Source organism: Rhinopithecus roxellana, chromosome 10 (assembly GCF_007565055.1).
Source record: "Rhinopithecus roxellana isolate Shanxi Qingling chromosome 10, ASM756505v1, whole genome shotgun sequence".
Lineage (NCBI taxonomy): Eukaryota > Metazoa > Chordata > Mammalia > Primates > Cercopithecidae > Rhinopithecus > Rhinopithecus roxellana.
In genome coordinates, this window is record NC_044558.1 from 33,458,574 (window position 1) to 33,476,018 (window position 17,445).

Consider the following 17,445-nt stretch of genomic DNA (forward strand, 5'->3'; position numbering starts at 1 on the left):
GTAGAGACAGGGTTTCACCGTGTTGGCCAGGATGGTCTCGATCTCCTGACTTCGTGATCAGCCCTGCCTCAGCCTCCCAAAGTGGTGGGATTACAGGCATGAGCCACCACGCCCAGCTAATTGTTTTTTTGTTTTGTTTTGTTTTAAATATGTGCTTTGAATGTCTAAACAATGTATAGTTGTGTACACTTTGTTATTAATTTTATCTCCCAACCATCTCTATGGGATCAGTTCAGAAATGAACTATTTTCCTGGCTAGAGCTACATTTGTTCTATACAAGAGCAACTAATTGCTACAATACTTGTTGAACATTATTTCCTTTTCATGCTCACTTTCTACTGAACTATTCCCAATATTAGGAGTAGAGAAGATCATGACAGGAATTTACCTGTTTAGATTGTAACCACCATCTTTGTTTCTCCTTAAAACAAATTTGTTTACTTTCATTATCAAAATAATTTCCCATTCTCTATTTGGCATTTGTCCTTGTGTTTGCTTAGCTATAAAAGAATATTTGAAACTGGGTGGTTGTCAAAGAAAGGCATTTATTTGGCTTATGGTTTTACAGGCTATACAAGAAGCATGGCACCAGCATCTGCTTCTGGTGAGGACTTCTGGAAGTTTCCACTCATGGCAGAAGGGAGAGGGGAGCAGGCATCACTTGATGAGAGAGAAGGAAAGAGAGGAGGAGGTGCCAGGTTCTCTTTTTTAACAATCAGATCTGGACCCAGGAACTCAGAGCAGTAAGTCCCTCATTACCCCTTCCACCAGGCCCTGCCTTCAACCCTAGGGATCAAATTTCAACATGAGATTTGGAAGAGCCAAATATCCAAACTCTATTAGCCTATCAGTAGCCCCTTATTCGTCCAAGAATAAGTATATTCCTGTATTAAAATCTATAGTATAATGCTGAGTGATAAGCTCTTAAAGTAAAAGTAAAAATAAAGAGGTGAAATTAATGTTAATGGTATATTTTATTTAACCAATATTCCAAAATATTATAATTTCAATAGGTATTTAATGTATTAATAATTAATGAGATATTTTATCTTCTTTTTTCTACGAAGATCTCAAAATTCAGCCTTTAAAACATACTGCAATTCAGACTAGTTGCATTTCAAGTAGCCCATAGCTAAATGTGCCTAGTGGCTATGGCCTTAGTACAACTCTGGTGTATCTCTGATGTAGCAAATATTGTTTCAATTGACTAAAGCAACACATGTCCATTAACAATCAGGCATGGTACCGGGTTAAAATAATTTTGTATAATTCAAGGTACTTGAGAAACATTAAGTGTCCAATAGTAAACTTCTTCAAACTAGGCATGATTATACTATTTTTATATTTTATAAATTAAGAGTGTTTACCATCAATAGGTCTTTATTAAAGGAGGTTTCAGGAAGAAGGGAACAGTGTATTGAAGGAAGGACTGAGTTGAAAGAATCATAGATAAGCAAGAAAAAAATACCAGTTTTATATATATATATATATACACACACACATAAAATCATGTTAATTATAATAATGTAATAACATTATGTTATAAATTATTTATATATACAATTAGTGTATATATAATTGTATATATTTAATGTGTATATACTTAATGTACATATTAACATACATAATTATATATACATTAATTATATGAACATCTTAAACATATATTAATATAATTATATATTATCTTTTTTTTTTTTTTTTTGAGACGGAGTCTCGCTCTGTCGCCCAGGCTGGAGTGCAGTGGCCGGATCTCAGCTCACTGCAAGCTCCGCCTCCCGGGTTCACGCCATTCTCCTGCCTCAGCCTCCCGAGTAGCTGGGACTACAGGCGCCTGCCACCTCACCCGGCTAGTTATTTGTATTTTTTAGTAGAGACGGGGTTTCACCGTGTTAGCCAGGATGATCTCGATCTCCTGACCTCGTGATCCACCCGTCTCGGCCTCCCAAAGTGCTGGGATTACAGGCTTGAGCCACCGTGCCCGGCCATAATTATATATTATCTAATAATATTGTCATGTTAATATTATTATATTAATAGGTCTTATATTGCTATATTAATACTCACATATAATATCAATATTATTACCATATATAAACATATTATAATGTTAAAAATTACGATGTTTAGATAAATGATTAATGTATATATAATTATGCATTTATGTATGATTCCCATTATGTAGAAAGTACTAAAATAGTTCCTGAGAACATAGAACCACATAAAGAGAAAAATTTCTGACCTCATAGTACTTAGACTCTAGAGACAAGTAACAAAAAAAAATAAAATACATAGTAATTTATTTCAAACTACTATGATATAATTAAATCAGAGAATGGAAATAGAGAGTATTCAGAAGTTCCTACAGTTTTAAAAAGGATGGTTAGGAAATTAAGTATATTTTTTGTCTTTGTTTTTTGGTCAATGCATTTTTAGAGCGGAGCACAAAGCTTAGCTCAACTTTTTCCCCAAAGTGTATTCATTTAATTTGTAGTACAAATAGGGCATATCTGAGTGTAACACATGGTGCTATTAATAATTATCCTGATACAACAAGAGAAAATAAGGATTCTCCCAGGCAAAGAGCAAGAGCCAGCCTATCCATATGTAGAAGAAGTTCTGGCAATCCCTTATGCTGCATGTCCTTTTCCCCCTGGAAAAATAAGCTCAGCTCAAATACTACAGTATGTCAGTGTGAGTCTAATGCAATATAATTAATCGCTGAGTGTATATATAGAGAAATGTTTGCATTGTTCTATAGTTTTAAATAAAGATTATGAATTTTAAAATGGGAGATATTAAAAAGAAATGATAAGTTTTCTACAATTAAGAAATACCCAGAATATATTAAACTAAAATGTAAAAGTAAAATAATGTAAATAAAATGAGGCAAAATAATTACAATTTTAAATAAAATAAAAATCATCAACTAAGAGATTAAACTAGAATTTACAAAGTAAGACTAAAATAAAGTGAATCCTGTGAGCTAAATAATAATTTAGAATAACAAGCAAAAAGGAAAATAAGAAACATAATAAATGAATAAAAATAAACTAGGTATAAGACTTCACAAGAAAGTCTAGTTGCATTTCCTGGAATAAGAAAGTCCCTGGAATGGTTCGGCCTCCTTACTAAGTAGGATGCACAATCTCTGTTGTCACTTGTTTCTCATCAGTTTCCTGTTGTTACATGCCATCCCCAACCACTTCCAGGTTCATATGTTGTTAATCCTTCCTGCCTTTACCCCAATATGCATATCTTTTTCCTCTGCTAAAGGAAGAAAGACTCATTGATTTAAATTTGAAGACACAAACTATAGCTAAGAAATATTTTGAGCAAGAACTTTCGTCAAGAATGTATAAGCTGTACACTTAATTTTTCTACATTTGTTTCTTCTCAGCTTGTTTTTCTTTGATGAGATATTGACAATTCTTCCAAATTAAACTTTTCTAAAAAAAGGAGTAATTCTCCTTGTGAGAGACAAATGTCAATGGTTAGTAAGAGTAAATATGCAGAGACATAGATTCTAAAATTTAGTGAGAATAGCCTGGAAGTCTTGTTAAAATATAGATTGGTATGCCACAACTAGTTTCTGATTCAGTAGGTTTGAGGTGGGTCCCAAGAATTGGTATTTCTTACAAGTACTCAGGTGATATTGACGTTGCTGGTCCAGAGACCCCAGCTGAGAATGACTACAACTCAACTGAAAGATACATTCTACTATGAACTACAGAAACATTCTTTTTCTTCCCTGTCATTTTATTGGAATAATTTACCTATATATTCTGCAAAATCTGATTATCTTAGAGGGAATGTTATTGACTTATGAGGCAACATTGCTCACAAGTTGAGTTCATTTATAATTGGCACCTATTCACATGGCTGAAAGTCACTTAATCTCTAAACTTTTATTTTCTTACTAAGAAAAGAGAACACATCTGGATTGTTAGTGTTTGTACATGTGGTGATGTTTAATAAGAGATTCCACATAAAGTGTTTGATACAGTGCCACAGAATTATGTACTCAATACTGTTAAAAGAATGAAAAAAAAAAAAAAGAAATAAAAGGAGGGCATTAAGAGGAAAAATATTCAACATGGAACATATAATTGCACGCAAAACACAATATCTTAACTTTCCAAAAATATCTACACAACATTTTTATATGTCTTATCCAATTCTTTACAGGTAAATCATAGTATTAATAAAATGAATAAGTTTTTTTCTATAAGAGTAAATGAAGTTATTAAACATTTTTATTAAACTTACAAATACATTGCCTATAGAATTTAAAAACTGTGTTAGTTTATTATTATGCAATGAATATAAATGTACTGTAAATTTTACATATGGGAATGATTTTGACATTTTCTCCCACGGCTTATGTATTAAATACATGCAATCTACTAATATGTGGTAGTGGTTAATTTCTTCTTTTCCTCCCTGATTTTGTGACTTCAATCTAAGGTTATTGAGAATGAACGATTCTGCTAGATATTAGAGAAGTACAGAATTTTCCCATTTAAAAATAAAATTAACTAAATTAAATTCCTAGATAACTATCTTGACAAACAAATAAAAAATTCTTAATGATAACCTCCATGCTATTTTCAGGAATGTAATTTCTTACACTAAAAATGCTAGTGATAATTCTTTTATTTCAAATACATTTTTTCTAGTTAAGATAGTGTTTGTTTCCTCACATTTACTTAGCACCAGTTCTAAATTCTGTTTTATGTCTGCATTGAAAGAGTCCTCAGACCTTTTCTCCTGATACCTACAAAGGTAAAGGAATTAATGTTAACTGTTTCTCAGTCTTGCTTGAATAAAATGAATGAAATTGTATTTTTAGCTAATGTAGTTGTAACAATTTATTTATAGTAAAATGAGGGTAAAGAAAAACACATACAGTCATTAATTTAAATAATTCTTAGAAGTCATATATATAAAATAATGATTTATGAGAGTATACTAACTGAGGACACACCCAAATTCTGTTGATCTGTAAAATAAATAGCTTGGTCTACCGTACTATGAATTCCTGCCAGGTCTCAGTGTGAGTTAGAGCTGTTTCGACTATTAAACAGCAAATAGTAACATCTGGAAATGTGAAGGTCAAAGGTCATTTTACTCATGAAACTGCACGAGCATGATTCATAATAACCTGTATCTAACCTTCACATGAATTGAAGACTGCTGCTGACATTGCTGTATAAATAAATTTTAAAAATCCATTATTTCATTCTATTGTGATTTTATTTTGATAACCTGTGTTAAACAACTAGTACAGAATTCAATAATTCTCAGTGCTTCATTCTTCTGTTTAAATTGAAAAACATTTTTGCTGAAATTAATTCCATTGTAAGTATGTTATAATAATATTTGGCAGACAAGGTTTGCTAAAGTAAAAAGGTTTCCTTATAATTTTAAAGTGTACATGTTATTTTCTAGAACTTCCTTATTGAGTTAATAAGTGACTGTATTATATTTACATTTGAAAGCATGCACTACTTTAAATAATATTTCAAACAGAACTGAATTTCTTCCTCCCTTTCATTATTTCCCTCATATCTCACGACATACTTTTTTTTTTTTTTTTTTTTTTTTGAGACAGAGTCTCGCTCTGTCGCCCAGGCTGGAGTGCAGTGGCCGGATCTCAGCTCACTGCAAGCTCCGCCTCCCGGGTTTAAGCCATTCTCCTGCCTCAGCCTCCCGAGTACCTGGGACTACAGGCACCCGCCACCTCGCCCGGCTAGTTTTTTTTTTGTATTTTTTTTTAGTAGAGACGAGGTTTCACCGTGTTAGCCAGGATGGTCTCGATCTCCTGATCTCGTGATCCGCCCGTCTCGGCCTCCCAAAGTGCTGGGATTACAGGCTTGAGCCACCGCGCCCGGCCGCGACATACTTTTTATGGGACTGAAAGTTTTTGTTCTCCACCACTTGAAATGTGTATGTTAAAGCCTAGTCTTGCTGTATTTACAAATGGGGCCTCTAAGGAAGTCATTGAGGTAAAATGATTCCATAGGGTTAGTGTCCTTATAAGAAGAGACGACATACAGCTCTCAGTTTCCCTACCCACAACAAGCAGGCAAGCAGAGTTCATGTTAGCACATAGCAAGATGGCCAAGGAAGAGGCCTCACCAGAAACTGAAAATGCTGGCACCCTAATCTTGAAACTTTAAATTCCAGAACTGTGAGAAAATAAATTTTGATTTTTTAAGTCACTCAGTCTGTGCTTTTTTTGTTTGTTTTTTGTTTGTTTTGTTTTGTTTTTTATGGCAACTCAAGCTAACTAATAACAGCAGTTTACTTTGGGTTTTTTAGAAGGTGATGCGTGCAAGACTATCCTCCCCACACAGTATTTCATTGAGTTAAAGCATGGGGTTGGAGGGCATACTGTTCACAGATGCTGGGTAATTTTGTTTGTAGATTTTAGAATTACCTAGTGACTATCAAGAAGTCTTAATTTTTAGCAGGCCAATTTATAAATATTATCTGTAACTGACTAAAAGGCCATCTCTTAGAAGAAACCAAATAAAAAAACATTTTTAGAGTTCCACATATAGGATTGTTTTTGTACGTAATGAAGGCAGAGAAAACTTATTTTCCCCCTCCCTCTTTTGTGGACAGAATTGTCCTATTTTTGTTTCAATTCAGATTGCTGAATAAAATTTTAAATGTCCTCTGACTGAAATTCTGCTGCATTGATCCACAATCATAATCAGTCTAAAAAAATTTAAAGCATAAGGTGTAAATTCATTTGAAAAAGCACAACTTCAAGACAGCAGATGTTCCACAAGTATGTAAATTGGATACTATTGAGAAATCAATGTTGTACTGCTCTCAGCTCAGTCCCTTTGCCAGTACTGATTACTCTTAAACCAATAGATCAGGTTACTACTATGTAACTCCTTTCAACTTACTAAAATGGGTGAATCTCTGACTTGTATAAAGGCTTTTAAAAATCATGGTGGTGTTTCAATTGAGCTGTTTCATATTAGAGAGAAGAAATTTTAAACATTCAATGATAATAATCTCAATATAGAGAAGTAAGTGATTTGTTACTAGATTTGGTTGGGTGAATATTGGTTGGTTGCAATAGTTAGTCATGATTTCCAAAGAGAGTGTTAGCCAAGCCGGTGAAATAAAGACAGCCATCGGTCCTGGTGACATGAGGATGTTGTTCTTAGAGGAAGAAGGGAAAATAAACCAAGAGTATCATTAAATTTTAGTTTTTAGAATATTTTTAAATTACAGTTCCATCACAATTAAAATTTTATCTCCTATATTTGAAAAGTATTTTAATGTGTCTTTGCATGGAACTTTATATCTATGAAGGCATATGCTTTATGATTAGTTGTAGATCTTGTTTAATAAGTACCAGGTGCTTGTCAGTTAACATTTGTCAGTTTTCTATCATTATCTGTGTGCAAATGTTTCCAGTTAAATAAAATAGGAGAATTGGGGACTGTGAAAGGGTGAGCCTATACCTGGGTCATAGCTGGTTTCGTTTGATATGCTAACATTGAATGTCTGGTTTCTTTAAATAACATATTAAAGCCAAAGGATTGTGAAAAAAAATGACAGGTTTTGACCTTAAATGGAGGCATTTGCAGATTAATTTTATTTTGTAAAATAAAAAAAGAAAATGTAAAAAGACTGGTTTGACACAAGAAAATAAAATTGTACTGCAGATACATTTGGGTCAGCATGTTTTTGGTAACAAATGTAACTTTCATATCACTTTGGCTTTGTGTGTAATATTATACGGAAAGTATTCTTAAAAACTACACATATTACCTAGAGTGCTAATATTCCTGAACAAATATCTGAGGAAGTATACAGACATCTAAATAGGCAAATAATACTATACTGGCATTGCGAAAAAATAAATAGTTCTCGGTAATTTTTCTTAATTTGTCTTAGGATTTTAGAGCTGGCTGTGTGTGTGTGTGTGTGTGTGTGTGTGTGTTATGATAGCAGATTTCCAAAATTCAACTGGTAAAGATTGGTGAGAATTTATAACCAGAAATAAGTGCTCAAGTTTAGAATAACTGCATGAAGCTTTAGACTTTTCTCTGGTATCTAACTCAGTTTTACAAAGAGGCTTACCATCTGTATCTTGTGTTTTTCTGTTTCTTTTTTATAAATGACTTTCTGCTGTTGCTTTTTTCCTCACCTTTGATTTAATGAACTCAACCTCATTAAATAATCACTGAGTCTTACTTTCAATAGAATATACATTATTTAAGAACTTGGTGTATTAGAAAAGATATCATCATTATGTCAGACTTTCTAGAAGACATAATTCTTCTTCCTCCCTATTCCTTTTTTTATTTTTTTCAATTCCTGGCCAGTGATCCAGACACACAACTCAACTTGCTCACTTGATATCTTTATCCAATCTATCTCTAAAGTGAGTAAAACCACACTTCCTTTGCTTTAAAACTTTTATTCACCTTATATAGTCAATTGTTACATCTTATGGTTTACAAATACAATTTTTTTTTTTTTTTTTTTTTTGTAGATGGAGTCTCGCTCTGTCGCCCAGGATGGAGTGCAGTGGCGCGATCTCGGCTCATTGCAAGCTGCGCCTCCCGGGTTCACGCCATTCTCCTGCCTCAGCATCCCGAGCAGCTAGGACTACAGGTGCCCACCACCTCGCCCGGCTAGTTTTTTGTATTTTTAGTAGAGACGGGGTTTCACCGTGTTAGCCAGGATGGTCTCGATCTCCTGACCTTGTGATCCACCCGTGTCGGCCTCCCAAAGTGCTGGGATTACAGGCTTGAGCCACCGCGCCCAGCCTCAAACACAATTTTAATATTATCCAAAGTGTTATAGAAGTACCTCTCATTTCAATTATTTCAAAAAGTGGTGATGTTTATATGCAGAATACATTGGAGAGGAGCAAGAATGTAATCTGTTGCATCAATTGAAGTGAGATGAGTTGCTACAAGTAAAGATAGAAAGAAGAGGGACTTTTAAAATAATTTTGAAACTAAAATAATAAACAGTTCTTCGAGTATGATTACAATTTGGCAGAGAGAGATTAAAGGCTAATAATGTTATTTAAATTATTGGTGTAGAAAACTGGAAAAAAATAAGATGTATTATGGTGAAGAAGACTGAGAGAGAAAATTTGGGGGCATACTGTCTTTCTTCTAACATAGTGGACAAGCATGGACTTAGATAAACATGATATCTTTGCAGTAATTGTAGATGTTTTCAATTTAATCACTCACCACTTTGCTATAAGCAAATGTGATCATCCTCTGAAGTTTCCTATGATTCCTGAAACTACCTGATACTTTGGAAGGAAGCAGCGAAAGTGAGCTAACGGTGACTTCTATAGCTTTACATGTCTATTTCTCACTGATTTTGTAAATATCTAATTCCCTGTATTAAATCTCTTCCTATTTCAAATAGCTATAATGAGTTTTGTTTTATGGGCACAACCTTGATTAATCCTTTACCTCAGTTATTTAAAATAAATGCATTACTTTGAAAGGAAATATGTCAAAAAGTTTCAATAATATCACCTATTGAAATAGAGTGGGGAAAAGTGATTCTTGACAAAATAATTTTGGCAAATATTTTTATTTTCATAAATTTATATATTTAGAAGCAATTAACATTTTATAAACAGAAAAAATGTATATTTTGAATTTTGTATAATTATAATAAATATTGATTAATTAATTAGTACATTATTGCATGGCATGCACTGTTCTAGGTAGTGGGGATACAACTTTATTCAAAGCAGAGAACTTGTGTTCATTTAGCTCACAATTGTATGTCAAGGAATAGAATGATAGAAAACTGGAAGGGAATTGAGAATGGACACATTTTAGGCAGATCCTAAATGAGCTGAAATACTGATTGTGTTGAGCCAAGAGTGGCAAGTGCAAAGGTCATAAAGTGGAAATTGCTTTGGCTTATTCAAGAAACCTCAAGAAGATGAAGGGACATGGTTTGGTGTGAGCAAGTGGAAGAAGAGCCAGATCTAAAACTAAAGGTGCTATTGTAAATGCAGTGATAAGCCACTGGAGTGCTTGCATAGTTGTACACATAGATGTACAGCAACATAATTTAACTCACATATTAAAAGCATTCTTTGGCTAGTGTGTGGAGAATAGTGTGTGCAGGGTTAGGATGCAGGAGTGAAACCAGTTGACCTGTCAGGACAACCCTACACGAAGTCCAGCCTAAAGATGTTGAAAGCTTGAAACGAAGGCATTGTGGTCGAAATGATAGAAAAAAGTCGAGTTCAGTATATTTTGAAGATAGAACCAAAATTATTAGTCCTGAGGAAAAGAGAAGAGTAAATAATTGATAGGGACAGGAGGCAGGGAAATCTGGACAGCAGAGGGCGGGTCCCTGGTGAGAGCACCACCCTCAAGCCTGGAAGCACAGCCCAAGGTGAGAACTTACATCCTTGTTTTCCTGCTTAAATATTGCCTTTTCCAAAACCACCCACAGCCTAACCTGCCCCCCATTTTGTGCCCATAAAAACTCCAGCCTCAGCTGACAGAGAGAGGGAAGCAGCTGGACATCAGAGACTACGGTTAGATGTCAGAGAGAAGCAACTTGACTTCAGAGGGACAGCTTGATGGTGTAACTTTGAAAAGGAGTCCAGCCAAAGACAGCCAGACTTCAGGGGAAGATTACCTTCCCGCCGTGTCCCCTTAACAGCTCCCCTTCATGCTGAGAGCCACTTTCATCAGCAATAAGATCACCTGCATTTACCATCTTTCAATTTGCTCATGTAAACTCATTCCTCCTGGATGCCAGACAAGAACTTGAGTGCCATGAGTACGGGTGCAAAAGGCTGTCACACTGTCCCTGCCGTGAGCTGTTAACACTTAAGCCATCCACGAATGACAAAGCTAAAGGGCACTGGTAACACTCCTCCTGGGGCTTCAGGGGTCATGGGCTACCCCTGCCCCAGATGCTGCCACAGGGCCCACATGGAATTTTGCTCCTGCTGGTGCCCAAATGCACTTGCTCCAGCTCCTGCACCCACTCATCTGCATGCCCCCTCCCATGAGGGGTGGAACACAGAGGGTTTGAGGGAGTGGAGTTCACTGCTGCCAGTGTCGAAGTGACTGGTTAGGTCCAGCACCCCTGAACTCCAGTTCCCACCTAGAAAAGGGCCAGGGAAGTATCTTACTTCATAATGGTGACTAGATTTTGCATCTGAGTAACAAGTTAAATAATTGGATGTTGCTGTATTACAGTTCTAGTAAGGACCTATATATGTCAGCTTGTTAAGTTTTCACAACACTGTGAAAAATATTCTACTTAATCAACTTTTAAAAAATTAGAACCTGAGATTTGGGTACATAAAATAAGTAGTATGAGGTCACACAATTACTAAGTTAGTAGAGAAGAAAGTAAGTTCTCCTAAAGTTGCTTTGCAGTCATAATCAGAATGTAACATTTGGCTATATTTTATTGATCAAGTAAAATATCTCTGCTACCTCATTTTCTGCCAAATTGCTTAAAAAACATCAAATGACTTATAATCCTTTATTGATGAGTGATGTTATAGATTTACTGATATAATGCAATTAGAAATAAATATTAATTTATTAAATTATACCAAAACTTTCACATAATCAGCTAGGGAGAACCTTCTAATAAACAAAAATTAACTTTGCCAGATCAGGAATTTCCCAATTTAAAATATTATAGAAAACTTTTATCAAGGGAATATCATTGGTATATTATTGAAAAAATTACTCACAAAAATGTATATGTTTTAAAACCATAAATTTATGCATAGATGCATACATTTGTATAATTTATAATAGCTAATACTTATTGTGTGCTTATTGTTTGCATGCAATGTTTGTTAGCCACTGTTTCTAGGTGCTATAGGTGTATAAATTCATTTAGTACTCATAATAGTCCTAAGAGTTGCATTACTAGTATAGGTAATTATAATTATTTTAATTTTAAAAATCAGAAAACCGATGAGTACAGAGAGTACAGCATTTGTCTAAAGTTGCAATTAATAAGTGTCAGAGTTAAATCTGAAGACTCTGCTGAGGCTTCAGGGTCCTTGGTCGTATGCACTGCAAAATACAGTGTACTTACTTCTTGCTTTTTCTTTTGACAGCCTTATCAAACTAAAAAGTAGTTTATGTTGCTATGAAATATATCATTTTGTCATAATAACTACAATAATGTTTTAACAATTATAATAGAAAACTAATGTGTATCTTTCATTCTGACCTGGAATTTTTAAAGGTATACATAGAAACTCATGTTTTGACATAGTAACATTTGTTTGTATTCTTCAGGAGATGATTAGATCCATGTTAATGTGAAAATAAGGCTAAGTATGTGAGATACATAATACACCAATAGGATACCTAATTTAAAAAAAGTAACAATACAGTAATTTTTTAAAGTTATTTTTGTGCATTCACTGATATATTTTTATTTTGTATTGTTTCCCTCTTTTAGTACCTTAATTAGGCTCTATAGTTTCTGAGGGAACTGGTTTATTATATGTAGTTGTGAATAAACCAGAAGTTACTCCTGACATTTATCTTGTTTCATTCTTTTTTTTAATTCCAAAAAATGTGTGGAAATTGTGAGGCGCTTATATTGTTTGACCTTAAGATTATACATCCCCTAGATTGCATTTTTCTTGAGTATTCATTCTCATTTCTAAGATGGTATACATTCCTATCACTGAACTCATAAACATTGAAATGAAAATATCCAAAATGTCAAGGATATGAAAACAAATGATCTGTGATCTCCCAAGTTGATGAATGGATATTACTATATATTTTAACATGCACACAACGTAAGTTTAAATGTCACAGCATGACATTATACAATACAATAATTACATGTTTTCTATGTGAATTAATAAAATTGGGAAAAAGGAAAATGGGTTATCTTTGATTATCAGCATAACTTATCTTCCTTAGATATTTTTCTATTTTGAATTTACATTTTAAGGACAGTATTTTTTATCCACTAATTTAAAAAACTCAAAGAAATGAATACAATGACTTTTAATAATAATATTTAGCAGAAAATTATGAGCATTAACAAAAATTTTGAGTCCTAAATAAATGCCAAGCACTATTTTAGGTTTTAACTTACTCAATTTTTATAACAAGTCTGTTGAATAAGTGTTATTGTTAGTTGCCTACAGAGAATAAGTAACTTGTGCAGTGTGCAGAAATGACCTAATAGAGACTGACTACTGTATCTAGTCTCCTTAAAAAATCAGTTTCCAAATAGCAACTACTTTTGCTTTTCTCTGTTTTCCCAGTATTCAAAATTAATAATTAGATCTAATAGATACTGAGTGCCAGTTATGTGTCAAGCTATGCATTATCACATTCAATCCAGTCCTCTCCACAAGCAGAAAAAAAATTATTATTATACTTAATTTACAAATGTGAAAACTGAGTCTCAGATAATTAGTGAGGGTAAACCTGCAAAAGTAAAAAAATACTATTGGAAGTTGTTTCAAATCCAGAAAATCTGATCAAATCCATATTTAAAAACTCTTTTCATTGCCTTCCCAATAGTTACCTATATGCTGACATTTTATACTAGTGTAATAATAATGCATCTTATATTTTTATGTTTTCATTTGTACATTTAGTTTAGTATTATAAATATTTTCTTATAGATCTAGATAGAGTATGTAGTCACTTTATGGTTTATTTATGGTCCATGGAGTTGATATGCTATAATCTTCCTAATTATTTTTTGATTTAGATAATTGGATAGATAATATAAACAAAGTCCTTTTGCATTTAAAAATAGTTCTTTATCCTATTTAACTTATCCCAAACATTTGAAAGAATAAGCCATATTTTTCCACTCTGGAGTGCTTTTGCAGCTTATTCTCTGCATCTGATAGTTGGTCTCATCCTTTTTATTGGCTTCTGCTTCCACCTGTAATACATGATTTTAAATTCTCTTTCCAAGCTCTGGCCTTTTCTTAAATGCCAAACTAGAGATTTCTAAATGCTACCTTGATATCTTCACTTCATTGTTTTACAGGCACCGCAAATCGAGATTTTCAAAGTAATTTTTACTATCTATGCAAGTTTTTTGCTTGTAGGCATTATCTTGAGTAGAGAAATTTTTTCTCCTTCCAGTAAGTGAACATAATACTTAGGTCATCTCTGAGTTCTCCCTGATTTCATATATAATTACTTATAATAAATTGTGATATTTCTTTCTCTTGTATATTTCTTTATTCTATCCACTTTGCTTCAAGCAGACTAGTAAAAGTTCGTAATCTTACTCTACATATTTATTGCAATAGCTTCCTAACAAGTTTGTTTCCAGTCTTTCTCTCTTCCAAATGCTGCCAATTTTCTTTATAAAAGACACATGTGGTGTCCCATATTATCTTAAAAATGTCAAGAGACCCCATTTATTCTAAAATCATATATTTTATGATATGAGAAAAGATAATTGCTCTTCTCATTTCAGAAAAAGGCACTTTAATACAGTGCCTTTTGTCAGGAAAAGCAAACCAAATGGGAGAGGCTGAGGCCTAGTTGTATCAGGCCATTTTTTGCATTACTATTGTAAAGCAAAGATAAATTTCTCAAACCCCTAACTGATTGAATGGACCCCTCCTCTCAACCGAGGACATTCCAAAATAAACCTGAAACACTAATTCAGTCCATAATGGGAAGAGAGTTGGGACATGCCTCATTATATTCTCCTCCCTTTGGAATTCAGGTACAACTGACCGACACTAACATTAAAACAGAGATCTTAAGACTGGCAAAACAGACTCTTTGTAGAAATAAGATAACCAAATTCCAGTTTGACCCTAGTATTGCATTATATGACAGAAGACAGGCCTTCAAAGAAATACAAGTATTTTAACCCAAAATATACTACTTTGACATATTTAAAAATGGCCCTGCAAAGCGGTCTCTTGTGGGGTAAATTTACTTTCTGTAGAGAATCTTCTTCCCTTACTAGGTATTTTCAGGAGTGTCTAACACCTTTTAAGATCTGATAAGACAGTTACCATCCAGTGTCTCCTGATGAAGACTGCCACCTGGAGGCTTCATCTGCCTAACAAGAACCTTGGCTTCCACTGTCTCCCTTATCTTAACCTCAAGCATTCTTTCTTTCTACTGACTTCAACACTTTAGGCAAAACTTACCTTTTTCAATCAATTGCCAGTCAGGAAATCTTTGAATCCACGTATGACGAGGTATCCAACACCCTTTTCTAGCTGTCACACCTTTCCTGACCAAACCAATGTATACCTTACATGTATTGATTGATGTCTGCCTGTAACTTCTGTCCCCTTAAAATGTAAAACATCAAGCTGTGACCCAACCACCTTGGGCACATGTTCTTAGGACCTTCTGAGACTGTGTGATGGCAAAATAAACTTCTAAATTGATTGAGACTTGTCTCAGATACTTTTTGATTTACAGTATAAAGGAATATCTGAAACTGGGTAATTAAGAAAAGAGATTTAATTGGCTCATGGTTCTGCAGGCTGTACAAGCATGGCATCACCATCTCCTTGGCTTCTGGTGAGGGCAAGAGGAAACTTACAATCCTGGTGGAAGGCAAAGTGGGGGTAGGCACATCACATGGTGAGAGCAGGGAAAAGACAGAGAGGGTAGGGAGGTCCCAGACTTAAACAATCAGATGTCATGTGAACTAGATGAGCAAGTACTCACTTATCACCAACGGAATGGTACTAAACTCTTCATTAGGGATCCACCCCCATGATTCCACCACCTTCCACTGGGTCCCTCTTCCAATGTTGGTGATTACACTTCAATATGAGATTGGGGGGAACAAATATTCAAACCATATCACTGATATTATAGTAAATTGGTTATATTAATTTTTATTATATCCTTAGAGTTTGGGTTAACAAGGTTTGGGGACTCTGGAACCTGAGAAAAAGAAAAGAATCAAGAAAGGATAGAGTTAACTTATTAGAAATAGGGGCCTGACTGAAGAAGTATAATTTTGAGAAAGTAAAAAACAGGGAGAAATATCCAACTATGTAGATGATCAGTGCTACTTTACCTGTGATTCTTTTTATAATTTCTCTGCTGTAAATTTTTAGCAGAAAACATATAAAGTGTTTAATGATACCAAGGATATTTGTAGATACGTGTAGTAAAGTCTCAAGACTCTTTCATACTAACTTGTAATAGTATGAAAGTCATGGCAGAAAGGAAAGCAAACATGTCATTTTTCACATGACAGCAGCAAGGAGAAGTGCTGAGCAAAGAGGGAAAAGCTCCTTATAAAACCATCAGATCTTGTGAATCCTCACTCATTATCCTGACTGTAAGTTTCCTGAGGCCTCCGCATCCATTCTGAACTGTGAGTCAACTAAACCTTTTTCCTTTATAAATTACCCAGTCTTAGGTATGTCTTTATTAACAGTATGAGAAAGAACAGACTAATACACTACTCTCTCTATTTATCAGAATAAGCTCTTTTCCTAGCATATGAAAAGTTAATCTCACCATTAGCCCCAAAACTCTGGTTAAAAATAGACATTAAGGGAGAATATCTTGCTGGTGTGGAAAAATATGGATTTTTAAGTGATGGAATAAATTTAGCACCTGTGTGTCATGGTAAACTTACTTAGTTGTTTTAATACAACAGTTCTCAAACTTTCTGGTCTCAAGACTCTCTCATACTATTAGAAATTATTGAGGTCCGAAAGAGGTTTTGCTCATATGGGGATGCATATTTTGATAGTTATATTAAAATTAAAACTGAGGAATATTTAATATATTCATATACCATGTCTTTTTAAATAGCAAATATAACCTACTACAATTTAATATAGGTATCTTTTTATGAAACATAATCATGTGTTCCAAATCCAAAAATATTTAATGAGAAAAGTGTTATTTTCGATTTTTGCAAATCACTTTAATGTCCAGTTTAATATATTGTCATATCTACTTTGGTATATATTCTGTTGAAAGATGTCTTGCTTGAACTATGTTAAATAAATTCAACTTCACAAAGATATACAGTTTTCATATAATCATGGAAAATCTCCTTTGATACTAAATCTTGACTCAGTCTGTATATTTTCTTCATGGTTAGTTGCAATGTGGAAACTGAAACCATATCAAGGAACATTCTAACTCTATTACTTTAAATGCATTGGTCTATCTTGTGTTTTGAATTGATTCTATGCCCATGTATTATTTTGGAAAATGTTGGTTCATTGAATTATGTGCATATTCTAAATGTTGCCACAATTCATGATATAGTTGAAAACTCATATTAATATCACAATTGATATCATCAGAATAAGTCTTAAATATTGAGTACATATCAAGCTCATGGTGGTAGCTACAAGTTTTCCAAATGCCTAATTCTTCTTGACATCTCCAGCCAGTGTTTTCAGTTGTGGGTTCTGCACTTAACTGTTCAGGGGATTC